The sequence below is a fragment of the Aulonocara stuartgranti genome (genome assembly GCF_965226115.1).
Source record: "Aulonocara stuartgranti genome assembly, chromosome: 11".
NCBI lineage: Eukaryota > Metazoa > Chordata > Actinopteri > Cichliformes > Cichlidae > Aulonocara > Aulonocara stuartgranti.
In genome coordinates this window covers 27,437,325-27,444,815 of record NC_138947.1, presented here as the reverse complement: position 1 = coordinate 27,444,815, position 7,491 = coordinate 27,437,325, and the positions used below count along the sequence as shown (strand labels likewise).

Sequence of the window (7,491 nt, the reverse complement as noted above, 5' to 3'; positions counted from 1 at the left end):
CTCCTAGGTGAGGTGTTTTGGTCATGTCCTAAAGAGGAGAGACCCTGGGGCAGACGGAGGACTTGCTGGAAAGATTATATGTCTCAACTGGTTTGGATCCAGTGTTCGCCCAGATGAGCTGGAACAGGTGTTCAGGGTGGGGGAAGTCTAGATTTCTCTGCTTAGAATGTCTTTCCTTAATCCTTCCACGACATGGAAGGATTAAGGACAAATTGATGTAAGAAAAAAAAAGTTAGTACCCAACATTTATCTTTATCATTTATGCCTTTTAATTCCATAAAGTGTCAAGACATGCCTAGGAGCTCTTTACCCTGAGTTATTTAAACATTTGATCTGGTGTACCCATTACTAACAAAAGCACTTCCCACATGAACTGTGATACATGTTGATAGAAATGTTGTGGTCTGACACTGGGAAGCCTGTATTCATTCTCCTCCAAGTCTCAGTCACGTCAAGTAGTGGAAGACAACACAAAGCCATATGTCCAAAGGTAGAAGAGGCATAAGCCCTCAGCATGATAATGATCCTTTAGCACAAAAGCTAATCCACCAAGGAACAGAAGACGAAATAGAGGCTTATAGAGGGCTTCAAAACTATGATGCAAGTGAGAACCACCTTTACCCGCAGGTGGTGTTTTATAGATAGGGATGGGTATCGTTTAGGTTTTTTCCGATACCGGTGCCAAACCGGTACTTTTGAAACGGTGCTGGTGCTTAAACGGTGCTCGGACCGGTGCTTAAAGAATGGAGAACACAAACTTTGTCCAAAAACCTCTTTATTTTTAGCAGTCTCTTTTTTTCTGCAAAATGATTACCAAGTTAGCCTGTTCTGTAGATACAACATACTTCTTTTGGTTGGAACCGGTGCTCAAACAATGGAAAACATAAACTTTGTCCTAAAATCTCTCATGTTTAGCTGTTTTTTTCTAAAAAGATAACAATGTTAGCCATTTCTGCAGCTATAGGGCATATATGGTATCACTCTATCAAACAAGAAGACAGCTGCATGTAACTACAACGGTGTTTGCTAGTTCACATTACGTGCATTAATTTAATAACGTGGTTAGCCTACTCAATGTAAATTACACGCAAACAACATTAACCCTCCTGCCATCCTTTAAAAAACTCACACCCATCACCCTAGGGACCATTCTCAGCCACGCCATAAAAAGACCATATATCCATATTTTATTCCACTTTAAATTAGCCAACCTTGTAAAACTACTTCTCCCTGAAATATTCATGTAAAGTTTTAATTATATTTTCGTTGTTTTAACCCTTCAAATCCCAGTGTTATTACATGAGCGCCCTGTGTTATAAGCCCCAAAAACCAAAAAACGAAACTAAATATTTCCACAAAAAACCAGTTGAAGTAATATGTGATTGTCATTATAAGTAGGCCTTTAGATGGACCAAAGATTGGCACCAACATACATTTTGACCTGCCATTATTTTTTTTGCAATTTAAAAATTAAAACTTCAAGGCCTTGAGTCTTCATTGACATCCAAGAAAAGAAGAAAAAATAAAATCATATGATGATAATTTGGGGTTGAAAAATAGCGTTTATAATGGAAGTCAATGGGCAGAAAATGGTCCCCAGGGTGATGGGTGTGGGGATTTCTGCTGCTCAGCCATTTTAGGCTGATTTAAGGAATTCACACTGGAATATTAACATTGACAGGTAAAAACTATCCTGTGGCAAGTTTGGTTATATTCCACTGAACACAGTGGAAATGGCAGCCATTTAACACATAGCAGTGGCACAAAAAGGTCCCAAGAAGGCAGGAGGGTTAAGCTACTCACGCAGAGAAGAACGGCTGCTGCTGCCATCATCATCCGTCATCATTTCTGCTACACTGGCAGGGCTAGGGGCCAGGACTCTCCTCTCCTCGTGTTCTTGGGGGATGTTGCTAACTCCGGGTCCGATAACAGGCACCACACCCGCAGTGGATGTGCACGGTGTGAGGGCTTGAAGCAAGCTATCAAATACGGTGCATTTCTCGGCTTTAAAAAACGCTATGCATCGCCAGGTGTTTCATCAGATTCGAGGTGTTACCTCCTTTGCACAGTATCAGCTTAAAGCACTTGTTGCAGGCTGCTGAGTTTGCACCTTTTGCTGTGAAGGTACAGCCAGACTTTTGACCGCTTCACCTTGGGCATTGTTAATCTGTAGCTCTGCTCTAAAAGAACGTTCGTACCTGGGCCTCCCTACTATCCTTGGAAAGGTAAAATGATTGGCTAGAATCAAAAGTGTATGACATCTCAGGGGGAAAAAAAAGCACTGAAATAAAGCACCAAAATGTGCACTGCTTTTCGGTCTGGTTACTACCGTTTACCCATCCCTATTTATAGATAATCAAATCTTTACTTGTCCAAGAAGCCAAAAATGTTCCCACAACTGCATGAAATGACTTTGTTTCTTTTTTTTATTTCTTTCAGACACACACATTAGCATTGCAAAATTCAGCTATAACAAGTGGCAAACTTTCTCTCTGTGTTTACCCAGCTCCATAGTGATAAAAATAATCCAGATACAGAGCTGCTGTGGAAACATTTAATTTTCTGATTGGGTTAACAGGTGGAGTGAAGTTACGTCGCACCTCTAAAATTGTACTCGGGTGTGCTTTCGAGGTTCCATCCATCATTAAGAGGAGTGTGCTATCATCAATACCACGGAGACTGAACAAGTTCGGCTCTACTGTCACTCTTAGCTGAATCATTTTATTGCTGCGCCACCCTGACTCGGTCTCATCCAAACTCGGAACTCCTTGAAAGAGTTTCTGAAAACATAGATGAATAAATGCTCTGCTTTGTATATGTTGGCAGAGAATAGATGACCACCTGTAGGTAACAATGCGAAAGCACCTTTTCCTTATTTGGCTAAGAGAGGGGACACATTCTTTAATTCTATTAGTGTAGCCATTAAATCTGTTTTCATATGCGCATACTCTCTTCTCTCACCCTCACTTTACCTCCTGCTGTCTCTGATTTGCCTCACATTTATTCACTCCACCCTTCTCTCTTACTGAGATATATACACAGTGTGGTTACATTAAGCCCATTAGCAAACAGTATGGAACCAGTGTGAGTCCTTGCATTATTAGTCATGAGGGCCAGTACTCTGTGGGCCTAGCTGTGTATGTAATTGCACAAATTCATCATCATTAGGAAAGCACAGCACAACACTCCACTGTGGTCTGAATGGAGATTAAGAGGAGCAGCTCAGAGAAATGTATTCTTGTGAAACTTTCTATGTTCTAATCTAATCACATGATGTGATCGAATGTGATATAATTTTATTTAGTTTAATCTATTTGTACACTTCTGGTCCATGTTTCTAGTCATTAAAATGAGGAAGTAGGAAAAAAACTGTAAATCTCTGTATCATGTATATATGTATATTACATGCAGTAAAACAATTTCTCCTTGTTTTGGGGGGGGACACAACTATAAAAACTGCCTCCATGAATTTTAACCAAAAGCAGACCCTTCATAACCTTTAATGCAAATTTGATTAAACAACGAGTTGACAGATTGTGGCTGCAATAAAATCAGTGAAAGAGACACTTTTTGTCTCAGTTCCACACAGTGAGGAAATACTTGGCTGACAGAAACTGCAAGAGTAATCCACAGCAGAGTGCCAGTGCATTTTCTGTGCCAGAGCAGCCTATACAAGTGTGTAAACACAGACTGAAGGCACAAAATTGATTATAAATCTGAATCAAGTAATTATCATGTAATTAAGGAACCAGAGTAGTCTTCTTGAGGTTTTGCAGACACATGACTATTAACAACATATCATTAACTTGTTGGAAACTTTGGATATGTGATAATCATAGTGACAATGAGGATCAAAAGAATAAGACCCCACCTACACAGGCTTAGAGACTGATCAAGGACCCCATTTTTACCTAGCAACCCACCTGCCATAAAGGAAAAATGTGAGTTTCTCATACAGTTTTTGAACATCACTGATGAAATCACAATCACAATGTTGGCAAAAACCGCTAGCATGTTGCTGCAGTCACACAGAGTTTGCATAGAAGTGACATACATACCTACACTGTTCATTTACTCTCCTAGCTGTAGTGAAACTGCAAAGTGCAACACAAATCAGACACAAACATTTGCAAAGGAAAAGCTGGCTGCAACACTGAGGCACAACTTTTCCGTTTCCAGTTGGTGTTGCACTTTTTCGAGTTTTGCTGCCAATAGCCTGGTCACTAGCAAGTATTTGCAACCAAACAACTAACAACCAAAGCAACAGGAGGTTTTTGGTGCAACACCTTTTTTGGAACCAGTTTTATCTATCAAGAGACAAAAACTTCCTGGAACCACTTCCAACCTATAGGGAATACATGCTTCCTGAGCAACCACCAGTTGCATAACATGTCGTATGCTGGATAAGTCTTTACCAATGTGCGAATGAAGTCACAGGAGAAAGTTCAGTACACTGTTATAAGCTGGACAGAGCTCTCAGATGTTGATCCAGGGAGTTGCTGGAGCCACTTACTAGCTTGTGGATCACTGCACTGAGTGCTCTGACTACCACTGGGACCACTTTTACCTTCACCCTCCACATCTTCTTAAGCTCTTTTCTGAGCCCTTGGTACTTCTCCAGCTTTTCGTGTTCCTTCTTCCTGATGTTGTTGTCATTCAGTATTGCTATATCTATCTCTACGGCCGTCTTCCTCTGCTTGTCCACCACTACTGTATCCAGTTGGTTAACATTGCCGTTTTTTCTGTCTGCATCTGGAAGTCCCACACGATCGTAGCTTGGTCATTTTCCACCACCCTTGGGGGAGTCTCCCATTTTTACCTCAGGACTTGCAGGCCATACTCGGCACAGATGTTCCTGTACACTATGCCGGCCACTTGGTTATGGCGTTCCATGTATGTATGCCCTGAATGCTAGCATCTTACACCCTGCTGTTATGTGCTGGATTTTCTCAGGGGCATCTTTACACAGCCTGCACCTGGGGTCTTGACTAGTGTGGTAGACCCCAGCCTTTATGGATCTTGTGATGGGACCTTATTCCTGTGCTGCCATGATTAGTGTTTCTGTTCTGTTTTTCAGTCCAGCTTTGGACATATCATATAGGAGCCTATCCTTCCCTGATGTTTCCTCTTCTTGTTTGGGTTTCTGCTGTCTCAGCTATTCACTGAACATGTGGTCGGTTGTGGCCATCTTCCTGATGTATTCATGGATGTTCGTTGTCTCATCCTGGACCATGTTTCTGATACTCACTAGTCCTCGGCCTCCTTCCTTACACTTAGCGTACAGTCTCAGGGTGCTGGATTTGAGTTTAAACCCACCATGCATGGTCAGGAGCTTCCTGGTCTTGATGTAAGCAGCTTCTATCTTCTACTTTGGCCAGCTTATTATCCCAGCAGGGTGCCTAATCAAGGGCAAGGTGTAGGTATTGATCGTCTGGATCTTGTTATTCCCATTCAGCTGGCTCCTGAGGACTTGCCTGACCCTCTGCAGGTATGTGGCAGTTGTAGCTTTCCTTGCAGCTTCTTTGTGGTTTCCATTTGCCTGTGGGATTCCCAGGTAATTGTAGCTGTCCTCAATGTCTGCAATGTTGCCTACTGGTTGTGTGATCCCATCAGTTCTGTCTATCTTCCCTCGTTTCATTACCATCCGACTACACTTCTCCAGTTTGAATGACATTCCAATGTTGGTCACTGCAATATATCCTTGTGGTGTGGATCAGTGAATCAATGTCATTCACTCCTGGCATACAACTGGATGTCATCCATGTACAGGAGGTAGCAGACAATTGCTGGTAGATCCCACACTTGATGGTGACTTGTGCTATTGGCTTGAAGTGTGTGTGTGTGTGTGTGTGTGTGTGTGTGTGTGTGTGTGTGTGTGTGTGTGTGTGTGTGTGTGTGTGTGTGTGTGTGTGTGTGTGTGTGTGTGCATATAAAGCCACAGTGTTCCATGCTCACACACACACTAATCACACAAAATTCTGCCATTACAAAAGGATAAATAAATATTCTACTGAAATAGATTTTTTTTTTAAAAAACAGTCTGCTTTGATGATAGGCTTTTCCTGCCTTCCTGCAGAGCATCATCTGCAGCGCATCACCCTCTTCTACCAACATCTGCAAATTTATGGACATGGAGGATGCGTCCTGCTACTGAGAGTAACCGCAGACATTTCGAGTTTGACAGTCAATAAATGAAGCTACTTTCTGCTTGCTTACTGACAAGGGGTCGCCACAGCAGGCAGCACAGCATATTTGATGTTTTTTTTGCCAAATGCTCTTCCGGACTCCCCCACCCAGAGGAAGGGATATGCAGACTGGAGGTGAGAGAGAATCCCCCATCCCTTGGGTTATCCTGATATCAGTAGCCAATACTGGTGCTCACTGGATTTCTATGGTGAACCAAGTGTTGCTTAAAGACAAGGCAACACCAAGGGTCATTTTAACCTTTCTGTTTTTCTTTAATCATCTTAAGGACGCCACACTAATATGTGAGCTTTAAATATGTTAGTTTGGTAGCTTTTTCCTTTGCCAGGTTAGCTGTTACCTCGTAATTCCAGTCTTACTACACAGCTGAGATAACATCTACTCGCTCCGGCTATATTTTTAGTTTAAAAATGTGAAAGCAGTGTCAGTTTTTCCATTATTTTATACTTTTGGTTTGGAACATGTTTTACAGTATATTCACTCATGAGCCAGCATTAAGGGAGAAAAGCAGCAGTCCTTTATATTCCAGCTGCAATTGAACAGCTTGTATGGTTGCATTCTGTCACTGAATACTAAGTAATAAAGTCTGCAGCCTAAACTCTGCTAATAGGCCCATTGTTACCTCACTGTTTGTAATCTCTCACATTATTTCTCTCCCTTTCTCAAGACTTAATACAGTGGAGCAGTCTCAAAACTATTTGATTGTTCACAGTTCTGCATCCACACACAATAAACCAGTGAGTAAGGAGGAAAAAGTTGTTTGGATACTGCTAAAGATCTTATACTAAATCATATAAAACACCATTTCCCTTTACTATACAGTATCTCCTTTTTGTTGTCCATGCAGTAGATTTATTGAACACCAGCTATATGTAAAGTTTATTACAATATATTATCATTTCTATTACAGGGCTAATACAAAGTTAATCCCGTGACAGACTAACGACAGGTCCAAGGTGTACCCTGCTTCTTGCCCTATGGTAGCTGGGATGAGTACCAGACTCCCCGCGATCCTGAGTAGGATGTAAAATGGATGGATGGATATTACAGTTAGAAATGGTATTATAATTATTACATCATTTTTATGGAATATTAACACAATAGCATTTTTGTTTATTCATCAAATGTGTAAAAGGGACTAGAGCCCTTTAAAAAGTAATGGTATGCTTAACTGTTCTCTGACACACATGTAATCTTTCTTAATGCTACTTTATTCCTTCAGTTCATCATTTACTTTGCACAAAAACAAAATTTTCCTACATTGGTTCTTACTATTACACAATGTTT

General features: G+C 41.2%; 1 long non-coding RNA gene across 1 annotated transcript; it reads left to right on the top strand.

Annotated features, from left to right (window-relative positions):
* Positions 1 to 2,198: 2,198 nt before the first annotated feature.
* On the top strand, positions 2,199 to 7,153 carry LOC309717358. Its single transcript, XR_014279669.1, has 3 exons — positions 2,199 to 2,225; positions 6,872 to 6,941; positions 7,115 to 7,153. It is a non-coding gene; the product is annotated as an uncharacterized lncRNA (long non-coding RNA).
* The last annotated feature ends 338 nt before the right edge of the window (positions 7,154 to 7,491 follow it).